Source organism: Hippopotamus amphibius, chromosome 8, assembly GCF_030028045.1.
Source record: "Hippopotamus amphibius kiboko isolate mHipAmp2 chromosome 8, mHipAmp2.hap2, whole genome shotgun sequence".
NCBI classification, from domain to species: domain Eukaryota; kingdom Metazoa; phylum Chordata; class Mammalia; order Artiodactyla; family Hippopotamidae; genus Hippopotamus; species Hippopotamus amphibius.
Genome location: NC_080193.1, coordinates 124,829,993 through 124,857,080, shown reverse-complemented (window position 1 = coordinate 124,857,080; position 27,088 = coordinate 124,829,993). Strand labels below are relative to the sequence as shown.

At 41.6% G+C, this 27,088-nt stretch overlaps 2 long non-coding RNA genes and 1 other non-coding gene across 3 annotated transcripts in view; all 3 read right to left on the bottom strand.

Annotated features, from left to right (window-relative positions):
• Positions 1-27,088, bottom strand: part of LOC130858230 (uncharacterized) — a 162,219-nt gene that overhangs the window by 16,256 nt on the left and 118,875 nt on the right. The gene's annotated exons all lie outside the window — the stretch shown is intronic.
• On the bottom strand, positions 11,551-11,657 carry LOC130859783 (U6 spliceosomal RNA). Its single transcript, XR_009055324.1, has one exon. It is a non-coding gene; the product is annotated as a U6 spliceosomal RNA (small nuclear RNA).
• LOC130858232 (uncharacterized) lies at positions 24,907-26,529 on the bottom strand. Its single transcript, XR_009055024.1, has 3 exons — positions 26,431-26,529; positions 25,673-25,740; positions 24,907-25,130 (listed from the first exon to the last, which is right to left on the bottom strand). It is a non-coding gene; the product is annotated as an uncharacterized LOC130858232 (long non-coding RNA).

Sequence of the window (27,088 nt, the reverse complement as noted above, 5' to 3'; positions counted from 1 at the left end):
CAAAGCTGCATTTTTCTCTCAAATTAAAATGTAAGAGGTACCCTACGGCTTAAAACATTATTTGCTTTTGCCAAACTCACCAAACGTAGGAATCATCTGTCCAGTGACACAAGACAGAAATGGCTGAAACTCCCCTCTGAGCGCTGGGATATTTCAAACCCTCAATGCTGCAGGAAGCACACAGCCTGAGAAATCAGTGAATCACAGGGTGCAGTTTTACTACCAGTAAGTGTATGTGCCTCTGGCCATTTAAAGTCCCTCTTTGTAAATAAATACATCCAGTGGTGAAAAGAAAACAAGTCTTCCTATATTTTTTTTTTCATGTGATTATGGGTCCCATGAGAAGTAATACAAAAATTCTATTATCAGTATAGGCAGTGGTGGGGAAGCTTCCACCAATCATTCAAAATGCCATCCATTAACTAGGATGGGGCCATCTGTTGGAGAGAGAGTGCAGTTCAAGTTGAGCAAGTATTCCTCCTTCCTGGTGGGCTGTGGCTAAAGACCTCCAAACACCTTTTCCAGGGGTCAGGAAGAGCCATCAGTAGGAAATAACTTTGAGCCACTACTCGTGTGGGCTGGATATGAACCAGCCCCCTAGAAATGCTGATCTGGACAGAGCAGCACAAAAATCCAGGCCTTGCCAAGCCTCCCACAGCCCGGGCTGCTGACACTTTTATTTGCTGGCATTTACAATGCTGCAGCAACTCAGCTTTGCTAATGTGGCTGCTTCCAACACAGCACTTAGGCAAGGACTTCTTTGGGAGGAAAGCAAAGGGATGCTTCTCTAAGGTAAGAGGCCTCCACCAGGGCCATTCCTGCAAAAGGGAACTGCAGTGTCTCAAAAGCAAAAGCTGAGGATTGACTAACCCCTAGTGTTTTCTGCTTCCCAAAGAATGTGATTATTCATCACACACACAGACACACACATACACATGCACACACATATCTGTTAAGGTACCTACCATTATTTTTTCCTTCTACTTGTAATGAAGAAAAGAAATTTTCCATTTAAAACTGCAGCTCCCTTCTAAGGAAAATGGCCCTATTAAATGGAAGATGAGCATCTACTAAAACTGGAGATAGCTCTGTCATTGGCCTGAGCTTTATGTATATAAAGACGGGTGTGGAGTCCAGTTTGGAAGTCAGGCCTGGAGTAGAAAGGCTTAAGTGTATTGCAAAGGAGACAGAGGGAAGAACTGGGCATTTCCAGCCATCATTGTAGAGAGAGGCACACAGGTGTAGATTATGGAAAAGCAAAGGCAAAGAAGAGAGAGGGGTCAGGAGAGAGCCAAAGGCCAGAGTCCTTTGCTGGGAAGTGCGCTGGAGAGAAATCCTGATGGTGGACAGTCAAGAAGACTTCCCAACAGGGGTGTCTTCATTTATTTGCTATGGTATGACCGTGAGACCTGCAAACTTTCAATGAAAATCCTGATAAATGTGACAGCCTTGTTTATTTTGTTGACTGGGAGAGCTAAAATTTTGAGACCTACTATATCTTAAATTCTTTGTACTTTACATGTACAAATGAATTGAATTTTTACAAGGGACCATGAGGTAGGTGCTTTTATCAAAATCACCCCCATTTTACAAATAAGGAAACTGAGGCAGAGAGAAATTATCAAGCTAGTAAATGGCAGGGGTGGGATTTGAGCTTAGATGGTGGCACTCCAAGGCCACATGCACTATACTACACTATACTAAATTAAGGGACAATAAAAATTCAGTGCAAAAGGGAAAACGAGGCAGAAAGTAATAATCCCTAGAGAGAGTCCAAATACCTTAGACAAGAGCATTGGCCAGCCTTCCCCAGATTGTATTGGGTAGGATGATCCTAGCTGATGTCTGTGTTATATACTCTTCCTTTCATGATTCATTGATTTGATGAATCAATGAATTTGGCACAAAGAAAACTATAAGCAAGGCAGTCCTGGCTCTAGCTCCTGTAGAGCTTACAGCCTAAAGGCGAAAGAGACAAATGGGCAATCCTTACCAATATAATTGTGCTATGATAAGGGAAGTGTAATAATGTGCTTTACGATACACAAGAGGAGGACTTCCCTGGTGCTGCAGTGGTTGAGAATCAGCCTGCCAATGCAGGGGACAGGGGTTCAAGCCCTGGTCCGGGAGGATCCCACGTGCCGTGGAGCAAGTAAGCCCCTGCACCACAACTATTGAGCCTGCACTCTAGAGCCTACGAGCCACAACTACTGAGCACTCATGCCACAACTACTGAAGCCCACGCACTGCAATGAGGAGTAGCCACCACTCTCCGCAACTAGAGAAAGCCCGTGCAGCAACAAAGACCCAATGCAGCCAATAAATACATACATACATACATACATAAATTTAAAATCACCAAAAAAAAAAAAAAAAAAGATGCATAGGAGGGGCTTCTAACCCAGACTCAGAAGGCCAGGCAAGGATTCCTGGAAAAGAAATCTAAGCTGAGCTCTAAAAACTTAATCAGAGTTAGTGAGGAAGAAAAAGGGCAAAGAGAATTCTGGGCAAAGAGAATTCCAGGTAACAGAAACAACGTGCAAAAACCGCAAACAAAATAGGCCAATAGGTTTGGTAGAGGTGGAGCCACTCAGGAGAAAAGTGAAAAGAAATATATTTGGTTATCTGGGTCTGGATCATGTCGGCCACACAAAGAAGTTACACTTTATCACAAGGTCAGTGAAACCGATGATCACATTTTAGGCAAAAGAAGGATATGATGCATTCATTCAACAAATATTTATTGAGCACCTGCTACATGCTAGGCACTACTCTATATTCTTGGGATAAACTGGTGAAAAACCAAAGATCCCAGCCTTACATGGGAGATGCTGAGGGCAGAAAATTAATATCAAACATAAAAAGTAAATTACGTAGAACGTTAGGAGGAGCTAGAACTATAAAAAAGAAAAAGCCATGGGTTGGGAGAGGGGCGGGTGAAGGAAGCATGGCCAGATGCAATAGTACATAGAGTTGTCAGGGGTAGGCTTTATGCAGGTGATAGCTAGTAAAGACTCAAAGGATCTTATTTTTGGTCACTGTGCAACCCACAATCAATATATGCAAACAGATGATTAAATATTCTAAGCAAAACTTAGGACTTCTTCATGTCTGTGCGATGCCTACAAAGTCTTGCTTACCTAATTTGAAGTCATAATCCCATTTTAATTCCAAAACATAAAATCACTTTAGACTATAGACTCCAGAATCTAGGAAATTACCAAAAGCCAGAAATAAACTGAAATTTAGCCAAACCTCAAGTATTTCCATAAGCTACTAACATCATTTGTACTCCTTCGACGTCTTTAACTACTTGAAACCTTCTATATCCCCTTAGCTTCACGTCCATCTCTTCTAAAATACAGCAGGTTAAAAATATTTAATATACATCTATTTTTCCTATGGCCACCTCCAAGGACTTGCTTCCCACTAGAAGACAAAAGCAACCATACTTCGTCAATTTTATTTCTTTTCCCCTCTTTTCTTTCCTGAGTTTATAATTGTCAGGAACAGTTGTGTGCATTGCCAATGCCTTCCCCAAAACTAACAAGGCTCTAACATACAAAACATCTATTCTGCTTCTAAATTTGTTTTTAATTATATTACAAGATGGAAAAAGAAATGCCTTAGCTGTTAACGCTGGCTCGGTGGGGCCAACAGTAGACATAGAGCAGACACGAGGAAATACTTCAAAAATTTTTTTTAGCTTGCAGTGATTTAATAGCAGATATTCCTGGCTTTGAGTGAACTCTGCAATATCCCTGTGCGACAGAATAAATGATCATCTACCACTATTAATTTTAGGTCATAATGTCTGAAATGCCGCTTCAAAAATAAATGCAGTATTTTCACTTTATTTGGTCAGGTAAATACTAAACTATTTTGTCATAATAACTTTACAACACTGTGTTTCACCTTGTCTTGCCTTGACTGCTGAAGGTAATAGGGACCATTTTATTATGTCCATAAATTGAGTCAATTGACTTATCCTTATATCCTGTTTCCTGAACTTAACGAGAGATTCTGCATCATTAGGAAAACACACCATCCTGCAGCAGGATCAAAAGCAAAGGAAGCCTGATAATGTCATTTTGATTTCAGAGAATGTTCAGCAGGCAAACTTTCAATATTCTGGCAGAATTAAAACAAATAACTGACTTTGCAAAGCATGGTTTGCTCAGAGCTGTGCTTATGCTGGAGATATCCAGAAGGGTCCACATACGCACACACAAAAGAAAGAAAGAGAAAGAAAGGAAGGAAGGAAGAAAGGAAAGAGAAAGAGGGAGAGAGGGAGGGAGGGAGGGAGGGAGGGAAGGAGGGAGGGAGGGAGGAAGGAAGGAAGGAAGGGAGGAAGGAAGAAGGAAAGGGAAAAATAATCAACCTCAACCTCTTTGAATATGAGGCCTGTGTAATGAATCTGTAGATTTAGGTGGTTCAACATACCCATCAAAGAACAAAATCAAAATATTAAGTATTTTTGCAAGGAAACTTTTTGAAAGATTTTTACAGTCACAGTTTTTAAAATTCAGACTAACAATCACAATGATATTCTTGGATTAGATCATATTGTGAGAAATGAATGCTCATGGTAAAGCCAAGCTATTCCTTCTGGAACTTAGAAAACTGTGGGGTTGTTTTGTTTGTTTTTGCTTTCTTCAGTCCCCAGACCCTAGTAGACTGCCTGGTACATAGCTCAATAAATAGTTGTATTGTGGCACTATATTAACCATGACAATGGCAAAGGTGACAGGGTCCTCCATACTGCATTCCTAGGAGGATCAGGACCCAACCCACGAATACTGACGACAGTGTTGACAAGCAACAGTGATTTTAAATACTAGCTGTCATAGATCGAACATCTGTACTGTGCTGAGCACTTGCCATATATTACTTCATTTGATCTTCCTGACATTTCTATGAGTTAAGTACTACTATTATTACCACCTTAGAAATGAGGAAACGATACCTTAGAGAAGTTACATAATGTACTCAAGTTCACACAGCTTCTAAATGGCATCTGCTTCCAAAGCCTGAGCTCCTGGACATTATACCACACTGGGAATCCAGAGTTCAAATCTTGCAGGCTATCATCCAAAAAAGGCTCACCTGCCAAAAGGCACAGATAGCCAGAGGAGCTTGGTGAGAAACGAGCAAAACCCTAAAGTGCAGAAGAGACAAAGACAATGGGTAAGGTTGAGATGAGCATGCAGGTCTCTCGTTAAAGTTACTTTAGCTTGCTGGCAACCACACTCCCAGGAGCTATATTATGGGCCTATTACTTCTCTGGGTCTCTCCCACCTGCTAGGACCACACGGGAATTCCTCTGCAAGGGCCATTGCACTTCCATCCTCATTATTTTATGCAACTTCCAGATTCTCCCTGCGATCTCTAGACCAAGGAATACAAAGATCTTCAGCTTTACAATAACAAACTCAACTAGCATAACTACCCTCTAAAGTAGGGTAATCTTCAGGCATTCCCATTAGATAGTGAGCCCAGGAGCAACAATATGGTAACCACTTCAGGCTACTGTTGCATAAGCCAAGTAGGTTAGGGAACTGAGTGATTACTAGTGAGTTTTGTTCATATTGCAGACCATCAAGGTACATAATTATTTCCATTCTCCACTATACAGAAGTAAAAGTAAGAATCATCTAGAGTTCTGTTGGAGTCATCCAAAACAAATGAAGAATTATAAGCCTGTTAAGCCTGTAAGGAGTCCAAATATAAATTACTAGCTAATGTCCAAGGATGATAATGGCATGATCTAACCCCCACCAACTTTCCAGCTTCACCTTCCTCCTCACTCATTGCTCTCTGGCCACATGGGACTACTTTCTACTTCCACTTCAGGGCTATGCATGCATTGTTCTTCTGTCTGAGTGGCCTTCCCCACTCACCCTCATCATCTGGATAACTCCTGTTATCTTTTCAGGCGCAAAGAAACAGAAACTCAAAACTCAACTGGCTCACATAGTAAAGAATACATTGAAAACTCCAGAGCCTGGGGTGCTCCACGTCGACTTATACAGTTAAGGAAGCCAACAGAAACCCAGATTCTTTCCATCTTCCTGCTCTGCTTTTGGGGAGTGGGATTTGTCCTTAAGCGAGCTCCACTCAACGTCAGACATGACAACATTCAGAGGTGAAAAAGGTCACCTCTTCCTTGTAAAGAAGAGGAAACCATTCCCAAAAGCCTTCTAACAGACTTCCTTTTTGTCTCAATAACCAAATCATAACATATGCCCTAACACATGCCTAAACCAATCAATGGCAAGGCACTGAGACCACCTTCACTGACTCAGATAAATCGAGACCAACATCCTGGGTCACCTCCCCTAAAGCACATGGCTAGACAGAGGAAGGTAGATACATGAAAACATGGAGGAGGGTGATCCTCTAAGGAAGGGAAGGGAAGAGAAGTGGGTGTTTCGTGAGCAATCTATAGAGTCTGTTAAAAACAACCCAGAGAGATTATTCTAGATGTCACTTTCTCAGGAAAAACTTCCCTGAAATTCACTCCACGCCTGGACTCAGATCTCCCCACTACACGCTATCAAAGAACACTATTTTTTCATTATAGAGTTGATCATAATTGTAATTCAATAAATATGTGCATTAAAACTTAATGTCTTTCTACCCCACCATACTCTCTTGTGTATTGTTCTAACCTCAGTACCTAGAATAATACCTCACAGAGATGCTGGCCAAAACAGGGTCTCCTTCTACCACTGGGGCTTCACTGCTATCAAGATTCCACCTCATTCCTTTCTTCAAGATGTATAATTTTCACTATGTCTACTCCATAGAGTCTAAGATGTTGACAGCAATCGGTCAGCTTAGGAGTCCGTCTGCCTCCATGCCTCACTGGCAGCAGCACTGTTGGCCAGTGACATGTCCTGCCCCATCTCCCTTAGCCATAAAGGCAGCCTATGTCAGCCCCTGCCAAGTGAGCAGATGGCCAGGCTGTGTCCAGTTTAATCTCCTAAGGAGGTATATTTCCTTTTGCAGCTCACAACCTCCAAGAACAAGCAGCCTATGAAACAGAAATTTGGCACTAGCTAGTCTAAATTTCTCCAAACCTGTTTCTCTGGTGGCATCACGGTAAGAAGCACAAACTGTGTTTTATTCCTTCCCTTTGAGAGAACGACTGAGATAGAAACACTGAGTTCTCTGGAGTCAGACAGACGTTGCAAAATTATTTAATCTTTCTGCAGCTCATTTTGCTTATCTTTAAAATGGAGAAAACAATCACTCCCCCACGATGTTGCTGTGAGGCACCACAGGATAATGATTATAAAATATAACAGATGACAGATTTCATTAGTCTTGTACTGACACCTACAGACTCTTTTATACTCAAAACCGTGTGAGGTCACCATCCAATGGAAAGTGATGAGACCTGATGTTGCAGGCCTCAGATTGCACATTGTTCACTAGAAGTAAAATGACAACTGTGATGCTGCCAAGGCTGGTTGACCAGGTCCAGACAGTGCTTCTTGAAGAAGCTAAAGAAGTCTTCTGTGTTTGGAATAACTTGAGAAATGCCACATTTAAAAATTAAATCCAAGAGTGAGAGTCCAAAAGGACTTTCTGTTAGGAGACTCTAAAGAAACAGTATCTAGCACAGGAATCCTGATTATGAGAACTTCGTCATTTTTTTCTAGATGCCTTTACCGTCCTCTTGTTATCCCCTATCTTTACCATTAAAAGAACTGGGTGCTTAACTTCAAAGTCAGCTGGGAGTCAGGAGATTGAGGACATTGTCTCACTCTATAGCTATCTTCTGGAAAAAAAGAATAGCAGGGTAAAATGTAGCTGGTGCCTACTTTTTTTTTTTTTTTAATAAATTTATTTATTTATTTATTGGCTGTGTTGGGTCTTCATTGCTGCACATGGGCTTTCTCTGGTTGCAGTGAGCGGGGGCAACTCCTCGTTATGCTTCGCAGGCTCCTCATTGCTATGTCTTCTCTTGTTGCAGGGCTCGGGCTCTAGGCGCGCGGGCTTCAGTAGTTGTGGCACATGGGCTCAATAGTTGTGGCTCATGGGCTCTAAAGTGCAGGCTCAGTAGTTGTGGCACACGGGCTTAGTTGCTCCGAGGCATGCGGGATCTTCCCGAACCAGGGATCGAACCTGTGTCCCCTGCATTGGGAGGCAGACTTTTAATCACTGTGCCACCTAAGAAGCCCCAGGTGGCTACTTTTATAAGTAGAGGAAAGCAGCCTGCATCACTGGGCTGAACCAAAGAGGAAAAGAAACACTTGTCAAGCCCACTAGCAGGAGTGACTATCACCTCTGAAGGTTTTCAAGACCACTGCTCCCTGATAGCAACACTCCCTACCAATCACTGCCTTCTCTTGTCCTCATGGACGTGGCAATGCCATGCTCTCAGGTCTTAAGCTATGCTGGATGAAGGATGCAGGATGGACACTCCTTGTGCAAACAGACTGCTCCTCTCTGACCACAGATCCCTCACCCCTGCACCCTGCAGAAGTGCAGCCAATATTATAAGAGACCACATTCTATGAATGCAGTGATTCCAAACTGAAGAGTTCAAGAAAAGAATGGTTGGAAGATGTGTTATTCCACATTTATGCCATAAACTTAAGATTGGGAAATTTAGAACTACAAGAAAATGACCATTTGCATTTTCCTGCATATTCTGGGTAAGAATTGCATTTGTAGTCATCAAGGAAGCACAGTATAATCAGAGAGTCGCTGAAAGCCAGTATGCAAGGGTGCAAGGTAGATGACACCATGTCATGAGTAATAATATAACCAGTATTGAAACAAATGGTGTTAGGGTACTGCAGTTAGGTATACCGTTTCAATGCAAAAAGTTCTGAAGAGTCATGTCATTGGGAGCAATAACAATATTGCTACTTTTTTATTGCATGGGAGATACAAAATTAGCCAGGAACAATGCAATTAATAATAAAGAACATAAAGAGATGCCTGTGCACTGATTAGACAATACACAAATACATAAGCACCTCTTCTATAATCATTATTCTAAATCTTCATCAATAAATCACTTTAGGGACTTCCCTGGCAGCACAGTGGTTAAGAATCTACCTGCTGGGACTTCCTAGGTGGCACAGTGGTTAAGAATCCGCCTCCCAATGCAGGGGACACGGGTTTGAGCCCTGGTCTGGGAAGATCCCACATGCCACGGAGCAACTATTGAGCTCGTGTGCTGCAACTACTGAAGCCCATGTTCCTAGAGCCCGTGCTCCGCAACAAGAGAAGCCACCACAAAGATAAGCCCTCGCACCACAATGAAGAGTAGCCCCTGCTCACCGCAACTATAGAAAGCCCATGTGCAGCAATAAAGACTCAACTCAGCCAATAAATAAATATAAATAAATTTCTTAAAAAATTAAAAAAAAAAAAAAAGAATCCACCTGCCAATGCAAGGATCATGGGTTGGATCCCTGGGCCAGGAGATCCCACATGCCACAGAGCAACTAAGCCTGTGCACCACAACTACTGAGCCTGTGCTCTAGAGCTCTCGAGCCACAACTACTGAAGTCTGAGCGCCTAGAGCCCATGCTCTACAATAAGAGAAGGTACTGCAATGAGAAGCCTGCGCAACACAACGAAGAGTAGCCCCTGATTGCCACAACTAGAAAGCCTGCATGCAGCAGCGAAGACCCAAAGCAGCCAATAAATAAATAAATAAATAAATAAATAAATAAATAATTTAAAAATACATATTTATTTTAAAAAATCACTTTACTTTACATAGGCCCATGGATTTTGTAATAGATTTGTAATCAGATTGCATAGATAGATAGGGGTCCTACAAAAACATATTTGCCCAAATCCCCATACACCCTCCAAAAAGCCGGAAGCTCGGTCTTCAACGCCGAGTCTCTGCTTCTACCATAGAAATAAAGTTTCAGTTGAACACATGATCACATAAAGACAACATTTCCCACCCTCCCTTGCTGTGAAGAATGGGTGTCTGACACTTTTTCTCTAAAAAAGAAATGTGCAGACGCTTCTTTGACCCTTTCCCTGCCCTTGCTGGCTGGGATATGGTGTAAACTGAAGCATTCCTGGAACCCAGAAATGGAATCCTGGGGTCAGGATGTAGAGTCACACTACCAGCACTGGCTCTCTTATCTCTAGACTATCCTGTGAAACAGAAATAAATTCCTGTTTTATTTAAGCCACTGTATTTTGAGGTCTCCTTGAGATAGCAATTTATTGAGGCTAGAAAAAAAGGCTGTGGAGAATAAATCTAGGATTCAGTTTTTAGACTCAAGTTTGAAATTTCTATGAAATATCCAAATGGTGATGTCAGGTGAATAGTTGTATCTACAGTCTGAAGCTCATGAGATAGATCTATGTTAAAGAAATAAATGCAAGCACTGTCAGCATACAGATTTCAACCAACCTTTTTTTTTTTTAAGCTCTTTATTGGAATATAATTGCTTTACACTCTTGTATCAGTTCATGAGGTTACACCAAAGTGAATCAGTTTTATTTATACATATATCCCCATATCCCCTCCATACCACAACTCCCTCCCACCTCCCTGTCCTGGCCCTCTAAGGCATCACCCATCATCAAGTTGATCTCCCTTTGTTATATAGCAACTTCCCACTAGCTATCTATTTTACAGTTGGTAGTGTAAATATGTCTATGCTACTCTCTCACTTCGTCTCAGCTTCCCATTTTTTTTTAGATTCCGTATATATAAGTTAGCATACAGTATTTGTTATTCTCTTTCTGGCTTACTTCACTCTGTTGATGGGCATTTAGGTTGCTTCCATGTCCTGGCTATTGTAAATAGTGCTGCAATAAACATCATGTTACGTTTCTTTTTGGATTACGGTTTTCTCTGGGTGTATGCCCAGTAGTGGGATTACTGGATCATATGGTAGTTCTATTTGTAGTTTAGTCTCCAAACTGTTTTCCATAGTGGCTGTACCAACTTACATTCCCACCAGTAGTGCAGGAGAGTTCCCTTTTCTCCACACCCTCTCCAATATTTATTGTCTCTAGATTTTGTGATGATGGCCATCCTGACTGGTGTGAGGTGATACCTCATTGTGGCTTTGACTTGCATTTCTCTGATGATTAATGATGTTGAGTATCTTTTCATGTGTTTGTTGGCCATCTGTATGTCTTCTTTGGAGAAATGTCTATTTAGGTCTTCTGCCCATTTGTGGATTGGGTTATTTGCTTTTTTGGTATTAAGCTGCATGAGCTGCTTGTATATTTTGGAGGTTAATCCTTTGTCCGTTGCTTCGTTGGCATATTTTCTCCCATTCTGAGGGTTGTCTTCTTGTCTTGTTTATGGTTTCTTTCGCTGTGCAAAAGCTTTTAAGTTTCATGAGGTCCCATGTGTTTATTCTTGATTTTATTTCCATGATTCTAGGAGGTGGGTCCAAAAGGATCTTGCTTTGATGGATGTCATAGAGTGTTCTGCCTATGTTTTCCTCTAGGAGTTTTATAGTGTCTGGCCTTACATTTAGGACTTTAATCCATTTTGAGTTTATTTTTGTGTACGGTGTTAGGAAGTGTTCTAATTTCATTCTTAAAAATATGGACCGCTTCACGAATTTGTGTGTCATCCTTGTGCAGGGGCCATGCTAAGCTTCTCTGTATCGTTCCAATTTTAGTATATGTGCTGCCGAAGTGAGCACTTTAATCAACCTCATTGAGATATAAAATAAAATAAATTGCCCCTATTTAATATGTTCAATTTCATGGGCTTTGACTGATATATATACACCTATGAAACCACTACACAATAAAGATACAGAACTTTTCATCACCCCAAAAGCTTGCCTCATGGTCTTTTGCAGACCATCCCTCCCTCTGCCCCCAGCCTCAAGTAATGTTGATTGGCTTTTTGTCACTATAGATTAGCTTGCATTTTTTAAAATTTTAAATAAGAAGAATCAGAGTAGGTATTTTTTTATTTCAGTCTTCTTTCACTTAGCATAATGCATTTGAGATTCATCCATGTAGTACATTTTCATTCTTTTTTATTGCTGAATAGTATTCCATGTTTAGATAGTACATTTTATTTATCCACTTGCCTACTGATGGACTTTGGAGTTGGTTCCAGTTTGGGGCTATTGTAAATGAAGCTGCCGTGAACATTTATGTACAAGTCTTTGAGTGGACTTGTGTTTTCCATATAGATTGATTTTGAATCTTTAGGATTTAAGAAAAAAAGAAAGCCTAGGACCAAGCTGTGAGATATTCTATGTAGAGTTCAAACAGAAGTCCCTAAGACAGAGTTGGATAGAAAGGCCAATGTAGTAGAAGAAAACTAATTAAATATAGTGTCACTGAAGCCAAGAGAAAAAGTATTTCAAAATGGCAGGAGTTGACAGCTCTGACAAATGCTGCTGTAAACCAGGTAGGGTGTGGACTAAAACATGTCAATTAAATTTGATAACATGAATGTGACTGACAATGGGGAGGTTGATGGACTAGAGGTCTTAATGAAATACTGCTGAGTGAAAGCAGGGAAGAAAGGAAGTAAGGGTTAAAGAGAGGCTTATTTGAGTAAGTGACTTCAGGGTAATACAGTCTCTGGCAATAAGTCTAGAATGTGACCATGGAAGTGAGTGCCTAAGTCAGAGTGAAAGAGAAAGCCATCATCAATGTGGAGGTCAAGGAACTGAAGCATGGGGTGTATGCTGTACAGTTTGCCCACAATGAATTTGCCAAAGACAAAAACAAGAGCTAGGCTGAAAAAGAATGTTGGTGACAAGCAGGCTTGTTTCTAGGAAAAAGGCAGACTCCCTGGTCAAGATGAACTGGGCATGGGAGGGGAAAATTCTAGGAGGGGAATGGCCCGTAAATATATGAATACAGGCTGTGGGATCACTACAGCAGGTCTTGGGGTTCCACCTCAAATCCAAAAGATGTGCAAATCCATGAGTCGGGGGCAGGGTGGGAATCTGGCTTTAATGGAAGCTCTTAATTGGTTAAAAAGCTATTCTTGTGGCATTAATGTCTTAACAAAAGAATACTAGAGAAAATCTATGTTTCTGCTATTTTCAGCACAAGTTGTTCATATAGCCAAAACACCAATCCTATGAGATACAGCTACCATTATTTTATATTTATTACTGCACTTAATCTTTTAAGAAAACAGGATTAACTTTCAGATTAAACACCATGTAAATTTTGCACTGTACTTTAATTAAAATGAATAAGCTAATTAAAGCAGAAAAAAAGTTCAAGTAAACCCTTGGGAGTGTAGCATTAAAGGATATACCCTTTGTTAATGCTTTGTGATGTGACTAAAGATTATAGCACATTAGAGATAAATATTAGTTGGCTTTTGTTATATTAAAGGCTCCTGGATCATATATCACACTATTAATGACTACCTTATATTAATTATGTCTGCAGACCAAAGCAATATTTGACAATTATATGATATATGGTATATTATAACATGACTAAATTCTAAATAGCATTGTTAGTATAGATTTGAACTCTCCCTTTCAATTCAGATTTCTGGGAATTCTTGTGTTTAGTTAATGTCAATGGAAATGAGCCTTTTTAAGAGGAAAAACCAACAACAACTTTGTCAAATTAAAGGCAGAAATGCATTCATTCCATCCTGCTTGTTACATTAGGATCCTAAGTGTGTAAGGGTTCCACTGGAGCTATTACTACCAAGTAAGGGGAAGTGCCTGGTAGCTCTCAATGAGCATTCAGTCCACAGCTCATTGCCACTGAAGTCAGGCCATGGTCTGCTGTGTAAATGTGCAATGCGGGGCTCTTTAGCGCACAGATTATGGGTACAATAGGCCATTGCTGCCTTTCTCTGCATAAACATGTTCCTGCGAGATTTAAATTTGTATACTATTGCTCAAACTCAGTATAATTTCTGGGATTGCTCTTATCAGTAAAATCACACAGCTTTAATAGGGACTTTCTCAATTTGCAAATGAGTGATTTCTCCACTAAACTATGACCATAACAGTCCACTGAGATTAACTGTATCCAAACACATTTCACAGTTTGTCCTTAATGTGAATTAGGACATTTGGTGTTCCCTTACTTAGTGTGGATTCTTGATAATTCCTACAATAGTCTCTTTGAATTCAATTGATTCTGAGATCATGAATGGACGAATGGATGGATGGATAGACAGGCAGATAGACAGGTAGGTAGATAGACAGATAGGTGATAGATAGATAGATGATAGACAGATAGTTGGATAGACAGATAGATAGGAGTGGAGGTGGCAGTGGGTACCAATCACTGTCTGGTGGTCTCGGAGTCCTCCTCCCTATGTAAGACCATCCATTATTTACAGACAGCTGGTAGAGTATCCTGCAGAGTTCTCCTTCAAAGAACCAGCTGTGTAAATTAGACAGAAACCACATGCCAGGAACTGGTAGGATATCTACCCAAATGCCTCCTAGTCACTTCTCAGTAGTCTCAGCTACACATAGCCCACATCCTTATCATTGTCAGCCTCTACAACACCCACTCTTAAAATGGCTGTCCAAATAGTCTGTATGCATAGTATTAATCTCAGCCAATATATCATTCACAGTTGAACACACTTTTAATCTATTTACTTAATAAACCTTCTATGTTATTTCAAACTTACAAATACATGAGAGACAACATCTGAAAGAACTCTTTCCCACCCACTCCCAACAATTTTACTAAACTGCAGGGATGCCTTACAACCTGAATTGCATTCTGTATCCTGTAAATCACTGAAAAACTTGTAGGCTTTCATCGGCCACACCAAAAACAGAGCTGAGTTGTTTGTTTTCGCTGCTTGCAGATTTGACTACATATTTTTATTGTTAGCATTATTATATTGCAGTTTTATAGCATCTATTTTCTGAGGAGTTGAAAGAATTTAATCTTCCCCCCTTCAACATCACTTTTCATTTTCCAGAGAATTGAAGAAAAATAGAAGATAAGCAGAAGAGGAAAAACTACAATAAAAAAGAATGGGAGATAAAAGTAAAATGAAGAGGAAGTAATATTTGGAACAAGTCCTTTCTACCAAGTATCAATGGATTCCCCCATCATGAGAAATGTGTTTAAGCCCAAATCTTATATTTACAGTTTAGGTACTAAAAAATAATTCTTTACCTTAATATAGTTGTTTCTTTCAAAACAATTTTATATAATAATAATAATAATAATAACATATATTGAATGCTTACCATGTTCCAGGCATTGCTCTAAGTGTTTGACGTGTAGTAATTCTTTCTTCACAACAACCCTTTGAGGTAGATACTGGTTTATTATCCCCATCTTATAGATGAGGAAAGTGAGGCACTGAGAGGTTGAGTAACTTCCCCCAGGTAACACACCACTAGGAAACAGGGAAGTTGGGATTTCCCTTCCATTACCACCATACCCTTGAGGTGGACAAGAGTATCCTTTCCTTACAGGTGAGGCCCAGAGGCCATGTGATTAGTCCAAGGCTACAGATAATAGCAGATCTAGTTATAGAAGAACCACAATTGGGACCAGGTTTCTTCACCAAAATTGTCAGTTTCCCAGAAGGTCCTATTTATAATCATCTTGTTTTACAGAACATAAGCTGGAAATGGCTTCTGTTTCTTTGAGATGGCTGAGGTGTTGGGAAGGACTACCATGTAAATTTAGAGGACCAGCCCCATGTGAACAAGGCATGACAGAACCTCCCCACTGTCACTGAATTTAGAGAGGACTGCAAGGACAATGGAACCATAGGCAGGCTGATGAGACCTGTTGAGTGAATAATCTCACTGCCCCTGCCTGGACCACCTGCTGTCACCAAGAAATCCCTGTTCTTGTGAAAGCTCAGGCCAAGTTCGTGTAGAGAAAGACCCTCTGAACCCCCAAAGCTCCAATGAACTACAAGACTGTAGACAAGTCATTTCATCTGAGTGTCAGGCACATTGTTATTAAAAATAAAATAAAGGCATATGGTCAGTTAAGTTCATCTCTTAAACTTCATGTTTATTTCTCATTATCTTAAATTTGTGATTCTAAAAATGATACCCCACATTACAAGTGGGAAAACAGGTAAAAGCTAAAAGACTTGTTTAGGGCCACAGAAAATCCCAGGACCAAATCTGCTAAATTTCCAGATACTTTCTAGGCACAATCATGAAAGACTGTAGTAATTTGCTACTTGCTACTTATCAGATACTTTTTTTTTATTGGAATATAATTGCTTTACACTCTTGTACCAGTTTTTGAGGTACACCAAGGTCAATCATCTGTATTTATACACATATCCCCATATTCTCTCCCTCCCTCGACTCCCCCCCACCCTCCCCGTCCCAGTCCTCCAAAGCATTATCCATCATCGAGCTGAACTCCCTTTGTTATACAGCAACTTCCCACTGGCTATCTATTTTACAGCTGGTAGTATATATATGTCTATGCTACTCTCTCACTTCGTCTCAGCTTCCCCTTCACCCCCCGCTCCCCCAAACCTCGAGATCTCCAGTCCATTCTCTGCATCTGCATCCTTATTCTTGTCTTGTCACTGAGTTCATCAGTACCATTTTTAGATTCCATATATATGAGTTAGCATACAATATTTGCAAAAAGGAATCTGTATAAATAAAATTTATTCCTAGTTAGCTATGAATTGCTTTAAAAAGTGTTGTATACTGAAATGTGATACTGTCCTGTATTTTTTTGACCATGCTAATGGTTCTGTAGGTAAGGTTAATGAGATAATTAGTTTTATATCATAAATCCAAGCAGTATAAAGATTGTTTCCTTTTATTGTTCTAATTCAAAAACAATTAATTTCTAATCTTCATATAAAGTAGCTCAAATTTGGAATGGTTAGAACTAATGCAGTTATCACAGTCAATAAAAGGATTAGGATCCCATAATAATAAAATAAAATATAAAAAGTGCCAGTAATTATTCAAAACTCCGTGTGTGTTTGTGTGTGTGTGTGTGTGTGTGTGTGTGTGTGTGTGCGCGCGCACGTAAGAGAAAGACGGACAGAGATAGAGATAGAGGGAGAATGAGAATAAATATGTCAGGGTTTCCAGAAAAAAAGTAGTTTGTACCATGAGACGTTTACAAAGCCCTTGCTGATTTATGAGTCAGCCATTTTTGCTTCTGCCAGAAATGTGTTCAGCATCCTGCATTTGGTCCTGTTGGATTGCCTAGTGCTAACACACTGACTTTATCTGGTTCATCATTGCTAGCTCCTTCCTAAGAAGGAACATACTGGGAAACTCTGCTCATTCACCCAAACTGTCTCACATTGAAATTTCTTGAGAAAGTACGCTGAATGTCATTTTAAAGGTAATAAATTTGTAATGGACTAAAGAAAAAGTCATTCCATTAGGATGAGTGATAGTTGGTTTCCTGCTGCTCACCTCTACTTGTTTTGCCAATTCCTAGAAAATACAAATACTCCTAGAGGCACAGGAAATCAGGGGAACAAAACATTGCTCTTTGTAGCTGCTGGGCTCAGGTACGCCACTGTTCTCAACTCATTGCACTAAAGGAGCCACTTCTCATGTGCCTCAGGTGAATTCACAACCCCCTGCCACTGATTACACAAGCATGGTGACTGGATGAAATAAAATAAGTAGATCAACGTAAATTCATCACCACTTCCAGGAAATAAACCCAACTTATGCCTTGCTAGTCTTCACGTACAAAAAGAAGCCTATTTTTGGTTTCACCCCTACTTAAATTTCAGTAATAATAATTGAGATGAGAGACTCCAATGTGTCACTCACGTTTAAAAAGTCAAATTGATAATTAGAGAAACAACATGATAATTTATTATAGTAAAGTTAGACCAGATACTATTCCTTCGACTACAGTCACCAAAAGGCTAAGCAAAAGTGAGCACTGGCCTACACATTAATGATTCTGAGTGAATGACCACGGCTCTTTACAACCCACCAGAATCACGGAACTGTTCTGAGTGTGATCTTAAGTTCTTGGAAAATAGAATACTCTTAAAATAGTGCAATTCAACAAAGTAAGCCCAGGAGCAACAGAACTGGAAGCTACTCAGTAAATACTGTTGGGCTCTGACAGAATGGCGCCAAGCCATGGGCCTCACAGCATGTTTCCTACTCCAAATGGCAAGCCCTTTTAAAGCTATACATCTACTTCAATCCATTTACCCATCAGCAATAAAACTGCTTTGATGGGATTGATTTAATACTAGGGACAGTCCGGAACTTGATGAATGCATGACAGCCGCTTATTTTGGCCTCTTTTGCAAAGCTATAGCTAGCGTTGTTTGGCTCTTCTGCATAGCTGTAGCTAGCTCTAGATGGAAATTCTATTTCTTCCCTTTGTTTCATTTATCAGAACATACTCAGGGTAACTGCTACAGAGAGCAGAAAAGAAATGGCTCCTGGAAAGCTTTTGGCATGGAGGGTCGGTACAGTGCTGGAAACGGGCATGCTGACTGAACTGGTGCTTTGAGCAGTCTCTTTGCAGGATGATGAATAACATCGCCACCTTAGTACCACAGTCATCATCCACAGACAGACCCTCCTCGGTTCTCTTCAACTCCTTTCAAGTCATGATAGGCCTCCTGCTTGGTCACTTTCAGCTACCATGCCTACCATTTTTGGAATGACCCTCTCAGGGAAGTTTCTGAGGTTCCTCAAGGTGGCAATGGCCTCGCACCCATTCCTACTTGACTTTTTTTCCCCAACCACTTCCTTGAAATTTCCTCCAAACGCAAACACTCAGGGTGTTATTTTTCTTGTATTTCTTTACAGCAAGTCCAGAACTCTCTCTTAGTGGCTTTATGTCACTTTACGGGGTTAAAGATATTCTTTAGATTAAATGGAAGAAAATAAACATGGACATTGTGGAATACGCTCCACTCAAGGTAGAGGCTGGTTGCTGACTGCATGGACAGTGTGGTGGGCTAATGCTTCTTAGCTGAGAGGGTTCAGTACCTTCTGCCCTGATAGCTTTCGGTGACTAAGAGTACACAATCACACTTGGATAAGGAGGAAATATATATGTTATATATACAGTGTACTATAATAGATTGCCATATATACATATTGATACATTTATGTTTATTATACATTTTCATTCAGTTCTACAAATTTTAGAAAAATGTTTGGGAAACATACAGTATTATATCAAATCAGGGTGATGTAAAATATGATATGTTTGTGTTCCCTGGCAAATGCTTCAGATTTTTGAGGAAAATTGTTTAACTCTTCAGCTCCACCTCATAAATCTTCATTCCAAACTTAAAGGCAGTATCAGAGGTCAATTTTGTAGCATCAAATCTCCTACTCTGCCTGAGTTATTGAATGGAAAACCTCTGAAAGACAGCTCTCCATCACAGCTCTGGCTGATACAGGCGAGAGGTGGGATGTGCCATCAACGACACAGACTCACTAAGACCAGGTAAGAAGGAAGAAGCCAGACTAGGAGAAGGTGGCAGGGAGGACTCTATAGCAGGGGAAGGAGTACATGATGAGGGCACTGAGGATATGAGGGTATCTAAGCAGATCTAGGGGAGCAAAGAGTAACTAGAGAAGCAGAAGGCAATTCAGGGTTTAGGGGTCTGAGGCTGTGTCCATGGCTCTAGGAGAGTTGTCTGTGTAGTCTAGCAGAGGAAGCCAGCACTCAGCGGGGAGGGACTGGACAGGTGTCAGTCAAGCAGGCTTTGGTTTAAGGAAGAGCAATCAGGAAGCCCATGATGCTGAGAATAAAAGGCCCATCCTTGGACTGACTGAGATGAGCGAGGGAGATAACCCTGGGACTAGGGGAGCCACACAAGCATCAAGGGCTTAAGTGACAGATCGGATGTGGTCCTGGAAGAAAACAGATGCACACACGAAACAGAAAGGAAGAGTTTCTAGAAGGGATGATTTTCAATGGAGGGGCAGGGTTAAAGAAAACCAACAAGGGACTTGTACTCTGGAACTGGAACAAGGGAGATGGAGGAGTTACCGCCCCTGCGCCTGAAGGGTCAAGGGGAAGAAGCCGGTGGGAACTGTCTCTCAGGGGCTTTGACCTAGAGGATCATCAGCTGTGGCTGTGGGAGACAGCCAGCAAACAGAAGTTGTGGCCTTTACGGAGGAGCACAGCCACTGCCAACACAGGGCCTGGCAGGGAGGGAGCCCAGGAACAAATACCACACATTGTCTTGCTCTTCTCTTCACTGGCTGGATGCAGCAGAGGGGGAGGGGAGAGGCTGGCTGATGCAGGACGCACAAGACAGTCCCTCAGGGCAAGAGCAGGGTGGACCAGTATGGACAGTGACTGTGCCAGGGCAAACTAAGAACTCGGAGCACAGCGAGGACCCTGGGACAGAAGGATACTGCAACCCACAGTCACGCTTTGGATCCCCAAGTCAGAATATACAGAGTTTGATTGCTTCTAAGTCCACACAGAAGTGGGGAAGTCGGAGGGAGGGTCTTAATAATTTAGTTAATATTCTCTCTCTCTCTCTCTGTTTGGCCCAGGTACCGGTGCTGGTCTGAACACACAGGTGGGAGTCATCTGCATTTAGCTAGTGGAACAAGGGAGGTGGAGCCATGGAAAATAAGACGAGGATGACCGGCTGATACAGCTCCAGGTATCCGATAAATCTCAAAAATATGTCAACTCTAACACTTGTTCTTGGTTCTCAGGACACCTTCTAGAGGGTCGGGTCAGCATTATCATGGTCTAAGCCCTGTTCAGAAACCTGAGGAAATTTAAACAGCCCAATAAGTTGACACCAGCTCCCTCACTTGCAAGCATATTGGCCATATGAATCACAAAAAAGTTTTTATTAGAAGAAAATCAACTACCATTAGAAGAAATTTGTTTAAAGTTAAGGAGCCCAGGAAGGCTCCTTTACCAGCAGAGACAACCCCTCCCTTGCTCTGGGCTAAAGCTGCTCACCTAGCAGGTGTCTCTAGCCTGAACTGTGCTCCACCCTCTGCCCTTCCCCAGTCACTGCTCACCATGGAGAACATGCAAACTGCCATCGCTGGCCAAGGCCAAGGCCACTGCTACTTCCCTGGTCACTGGGTGGCTCTCCAGAACCTCCTTTCCCCAGGCTTAAAGTGTCTTGTAAAGCTTCCGATCCAGTGGGTTCCCTTACAGCTCCCCATGTTGCAGTGTTTGCTTGCTTGCTCGCTTAATTAGGCTCATTTAGCTTCTAGGCTGTAGTCGAAGGTCAAACCACAGTAAGTCACTCAAGCCAACCGCTTTCCTAGCACAATCAGCAGGGGCCCAGCATGAAGTCCAGGCACCTTCACTCTCTCCTGCCTTCCTTTTCCACCAAGCATGCGCTGAGAGCCTATAAAGAGCCTTTCTCTTCTTCTTTGTTCCATATTTCAGACCTGGTGCTAACCATCCATTTCAGCCTTTTCCGTCACTAATTTTACCCACTGGGGTTCTTCAGTAAACACAGGTTTTATGGATGCTTTACAAAGGTGTTGAGAGAGAATAAAGTGGTAAAGCCATCACATCTCTGTGTATTCTGCCCATAGTCTCATCTCATCCAGATGCTACACAGCTTGATCGACTCATAATTAGTTTGACCCAGAGAATCTGAGACCTTTGAAAAGGGCTTTCAGGAAAAGCAGCACAAATCATCACCTTATAATAAAAGCTACCATTTATTGAGACTAACTAGGTCTCATACATTAAACTGTTTGGTTTACATATTTATACTTCAATCCCTATATAAATATGTAAAGAACATATTTACCCTTTAATACAGCAGCCCAATGTATTATGTATTCTTATCTTCATTTTAGAAATTAGCTTAGAGTGTTTAGGTAATATCCGCAAGATTAACAGCGAGGGAGTTGCAAAGACAGGATTTGAATTCAGGTATCCTGGACAGACTAATCTGAGTGCCTGCAATGCCCATTATGAGCCCCTGCTGGAAGTGGGGGCTAAATCACCCCACTATGTAGAGGTATAGGAATATGTTCATTTAAAATAATAACAATGCCAAAGCATGGAATTCATAGTACCACAAATATGAGAATAAACAAGATGTGCAGGTCTGAGTTTTCACTTCTCTCACATCTGTGTATTCTTAGATGCATTTCTTGGATGCATTACTTTCCCAGCACACTAATTTACATATTTACTTTTCATACCACTTCTGGAACTGTTGAAGGTATAGGACAATTACTCTTCTCACAGCTTTATTAATACACTTAATTACTGTAGAAATTATTAATTCAGTATTTATATTTAAGGTTGGCAAACTCCTTTCCATAAAGCACCATTTCCAATTTCTGATCTTAAGCACATTCCAAAGAGCTTGTGACCACCACCCATATGGGCCCTCCCTGATGTCATGACACATTTCCCCAGCTTTCCTGATATCCCACTCTGATGTGTACTCTTTCCCTTCTGAGATCCATAGACATTAGCAGCAGGCCTTGACCAACTCAATTGTAGGAAGACCTCTCTCCTGAAAGATTTTTTCTAAATGTCTACAACTCAGTCCCTTTACTGTCCAATAGAACTTCCTTCCTGCCCCATGGGGTCTTTCCTCTCCAACCAATCCAGAAAACACCATTCACATTATATTCCATTACTATAGACTATTTACTGTTATGCTACATACCATTTGCTTATTCCTTTGTACCCATTAGCATTTTATTAGCTTTCCCTGAATTATGATAATTATGATATGGTAAAAAATAGAAAGGAAATCAACCATTCAAGAGCATGAAGAAGATGTAAAGAAGGTGGAAGGGGGTGTTGAGCAGAAGGTACTTGGGGAGGTAAAATAATGGCTGTCAATTCAGGCAACCAAGTACCCTAGCTGCTGACCCCAAAGTTGGTTTATATACTATCCCATGTCCATGCCCTGCCTCACTTAAGGTTCAGCCTTCTGGAGACTCCAGCCCAAGGTCTATATTACAGAGCTATGCCTGGAAAAGAGAGCAGGCGGTGAGGAGCGCAAGGGGAAGCAACCAGGGCTGATGTCCTTTACAGTGATGACCGCGACCAGAGGAGTGAGCAGGAACAGCAGCAGCGACCAGCAACTCCCTCGGGAAGACAGGCAATGGACAGCCTCCCTTTCCTAGGCCAAGACAGGCTGAGTCCAGAGCTTACAAATGACGTGCCACACAGGCAGAGCAGATGATGTAAATGAGCGAGGTGACCGAGAGAGCGGCGATCAAGAGTGCACGTGCAAACTGTAGAACTCCTGCCCGAGCCGAAGGAGCCAGCCACCTCTCAGCCTAGGCTGGTCACTGCCACATAGGATTGTGGTCAGTGGTGCCAGCTCCTCTGATTTTCCCAGAGAACTCACAGACCCACACTTTAACGTGAAATCTCTCAGGTTTTGAATGTTATTGACAATTTTAATTTATTTTTAAACGACGTGCGCCCTTGCCTATGGACATGCAGGTGTGACCTCTGGACTGCCAGTTTGCAATCCCTGCCTGATGCCTGAAGGTGAAGATTAGCTGCTTCCTTCCCTTCACTAGATTGGTCCTTTAAATTGCGCCCTTCCCGTAGCCTCTACCCCTCCCCCTTGGCTTTTCCTCTACCTTCTCCTTTGCTTTCATTCACATCATCCTAATTCCTTCAGTCCAAACCCTCACTCCCTTCTCTAATGCTGTCCACTTATCAGAATTCCATTATTAGGATTATATAAAAAGACCCAACCCCCCATCAAATAAACCAATTTATGAAAAACTGAAATGAGCAAAACTTTTAAACCTTGCATTAAAAGCCACCTAGTAGACTCCTCTGTCCCCTGAGGGAACTTTAAATGTATTACTATTTCAAAGGCTCATACTTGAATTGAATTTATTTTTTATTCCTATTTGATATCACCTCATACACACGCTGTCTTTTCTCTTTAAGCCCTTCAAGTGAAGAGCCCTGTCAGCTTCCCCTGTTCAGACCACTCCAGTGCCCAAATGCCCCTCCTCATCTCCACAAACATAAAACTGCTAACATTTCAGACCTCTCTCTTCAGAGTTAGCTGACAGTGGTGCCTGAAGCCTTCTTTGGACCTCCCGGGCTCTAACCCTCTGTGAGGAACCATGGCCGTGGCTGGAAGCTCTCTGAAGGAATTTTCTAGATATCCACCCAGCACCTCAGCAACCTGAGACTCCGCCAACAATGAGACATTTTCACCCCTCATTTACTGCATTAGACCCAATTTCTGGTCATTTCACAAGACTAAGGTGTCAAAAACAGGGCCAACCTTGAGTCTAGAGAGAGTAGGCACTTACCAATATACTGAGATTTACCGACAAATACAATAAAAACTAAAAACATCCCCACCTGTTCACAATGGCTAAAACCTCAGGCCAAGCTTTTCATTCCACCTCCGAGGTACAGGAGGCTGTATCCCAGGAAAAGCTTCAGCAATCTTCAGTCCTTACTGACGGGTAACTCCCGGATGTCAGGCACATTCTAAAAGCAAGGTTAAGGGGTAGGAGAAAGGAGAGACTTGGGGCACTGAAGTAGGTGGGACGCCCCACCAAGGCGGGGGCGAGGTACCGGAGGCGAGAGGCGTGGCCATCGCTGCACTGTTTTGCCAGACTTTCCTACCCTGCTCCCACTTTGCTCCTCCTCCAACCTGGAGTACAGTCGGTATTTTTGCCTGCCAAAATCAGAGAGTTTGGGGAAACACGTTAACACTTCCTTCAGTCACTAAGACAAGATCAAAATCCTTAATCCACCTTCCGCCCCGACAACGCCCGCACCACCCCAGCATTTACAACGTTTACACAGACAACTCAGGAGACAGATAAAATCTGCTGGAGTGTTATGCTGGTAATTCCTTAATCTGAAAACTTGAGGCAAGTCCTTTCTCATTGAGGAATTTTACTTTCCTGGTCCAACAGAGATACAGCCCAGAGGGCAAACTCCCATGTTGGGTATAATTCTTTGGGTGAAATGTTTAGAAGAGTCCTGCCAACACGGAGCAGCAATTTCCATGCAAATTCGTGCCTGTGGGGAAAAATGCAATTGGCCCAACCCTCGTACTGATGGGACACCCCCTTCCTGCTCCACTGGGGTGTGGAAACACGACTTGAAGGAAGAGATCTATCTGCTTGTTCAGCTTTTCTCCCTCTGAGCGTGCCAAACAAACAACTCCTGCGTTGCAACTCCACTGCTGCTCGGTGGCAAGGACTGCATAGAAATGAGAAGTTGTGTTCCCCTCCTTCTCAGCGGGACTGCAAGAACAAAGGCAGTGTTTTTCAGAAAGAAACAGAAAAACAAAGCCAGGGCATTTATGTTTTGTGAAACAAAATATAAGACTTTACAAAAAGGAGTTTACAAAAGAAAAATAATAAGAATCTACTCAACTTGGTTAATTCCTGGGGTGACAGTGTTTCAACCCACCCACCTCGATTTCAATGGTCTGTGGCTACGCTGGGGCAGTGGTGGATACAGTGGTGCAGAGTTCAAGACCAGTAGACTGTTCTGGTCTCCGCCACTAACTGCCAAGATGAACTGGGGAAAATTGCAATGAATGAGTTGAAGTAGCTCAGTGGTCTTCAAACTGGGGTGCAGGGACATTTGTCCTGGTACATGAAGACTTTCTGAGGGCTTTCCAGGGGAAGGGAGAACTTTGGGGAATTAACTGCCAAATCTTCAACTTCCACATGTTCTCTTTCCTGAAATTAATCTGCTAAGATCATGCCTCAAGGACTCTTTTTTTCCCTCCAATAATCCTTTTCCTACTTTGCAAAAGAAAAGTACACTCTTTACCCACCACAGTCCTACTCAGGTGCATTGTCCTGAGATGTGAAAACCTCCAGGGCTTCTTCCTGAGGTAGAGTCCTTTGAGAGAAAAGCAGGAGAGTTTCAAAAAGAAACACTGAAGGGAGGTGAAACACTCATGGCAGGACTCTTTCTTTCCTTCTTCCCTCACTCTCTTCTTTCCTTTCTTCATTTCTTAGTCAGAATTCAGAAGCAAGAAAGTTCCAAAGGGTCACATACTAACACATTTATTTGAATTAAAAAATGAAATAAGATTTTTCTCCTCTGACAGAAAGTAAGTCCAATTTGGCAGAATGGTTTGACAATAAGGACTAGCTTTGCCAATTAATTTATATGATGGACACTCTCCATAAATTTAATGAGCTAAATCTGCAGCTCCAAAGTTTTGATGAAAGTATAGTTTTAATCATGTCTATAATATTCAGTACATCAGCTAAAATATACTTTGCAACTATTTAAACTTATGATAAAAATTTTAGATGTCAACTTACAAAGGATCTTTCAAAATTATTTCACCTGAGCAAAAAAGACTGAAGCCACTAGTTTAGGGTGGAATTCAACTAGTCTGGAGTTCTTTCCAGGTCAAATTGCATGTGAAATTTCTTGGTCTTTTCTCTTTCTCCTCTCTGCACCCAGCCCTATACTTTGGTCTTTTAACCCTGCCATACTGCTTCATCTATCACAGTATTTGAGAGGAGCCTTTGTTACTAGTGTTCATATCCCTTTCAGCTACCCCCAAATAAAACTCACCTGAAAGGCCCAGAAAAGTCGAGGGAGAAGCTATGGGAGCCAGGCAGAAAGTCCCCAAAGCACTCCCCATGTGTCTTGACCATCTTACAGATGAGGGGACTGGAATGAACAGAGTGAACATTAAAACTGTTTCAGTAAAAATAATAAAATGGTCTATCCCAGTTCCCCCACTGGACTAACAATATTTCCTTCCCACTCATAAGAAAGAGATATGATATTCAAGGTCAAACAGTAGCAACCTTTCTTTTTAACTTTCTCTTTGTAATGTATTTAATTGACACAATTCTCATATTTGTCCACAAGATCACTCCTGGATGTGAAAATGAGAAGAAAAAAATAGAGAGAGAGACAGACAGATAGACAGAGAGACAAAGATGTATAGAATAGCTGCCACTCCTTTTGCTTGATTTATAGAGGGCCAGAGTGGTAAGAATACCTATTGTTACCAACAAACCTCAGAAAAGGAGATAAACTCCTCAGTGACTCTGATTAGCTACACTAGCCAGCTGGTTTTGCTTTAGACAAAACTTTCATTTGTTTTGTGCCATGGCCCCCTTTAACCATCCAGTAATGCCTATGGAACCCCTTTTTGTTCCAGAGTGGCTGTAGCACTTTTTTTTTTTAATGTGGTGGCACTTAACATGAGATCTACCTTTTA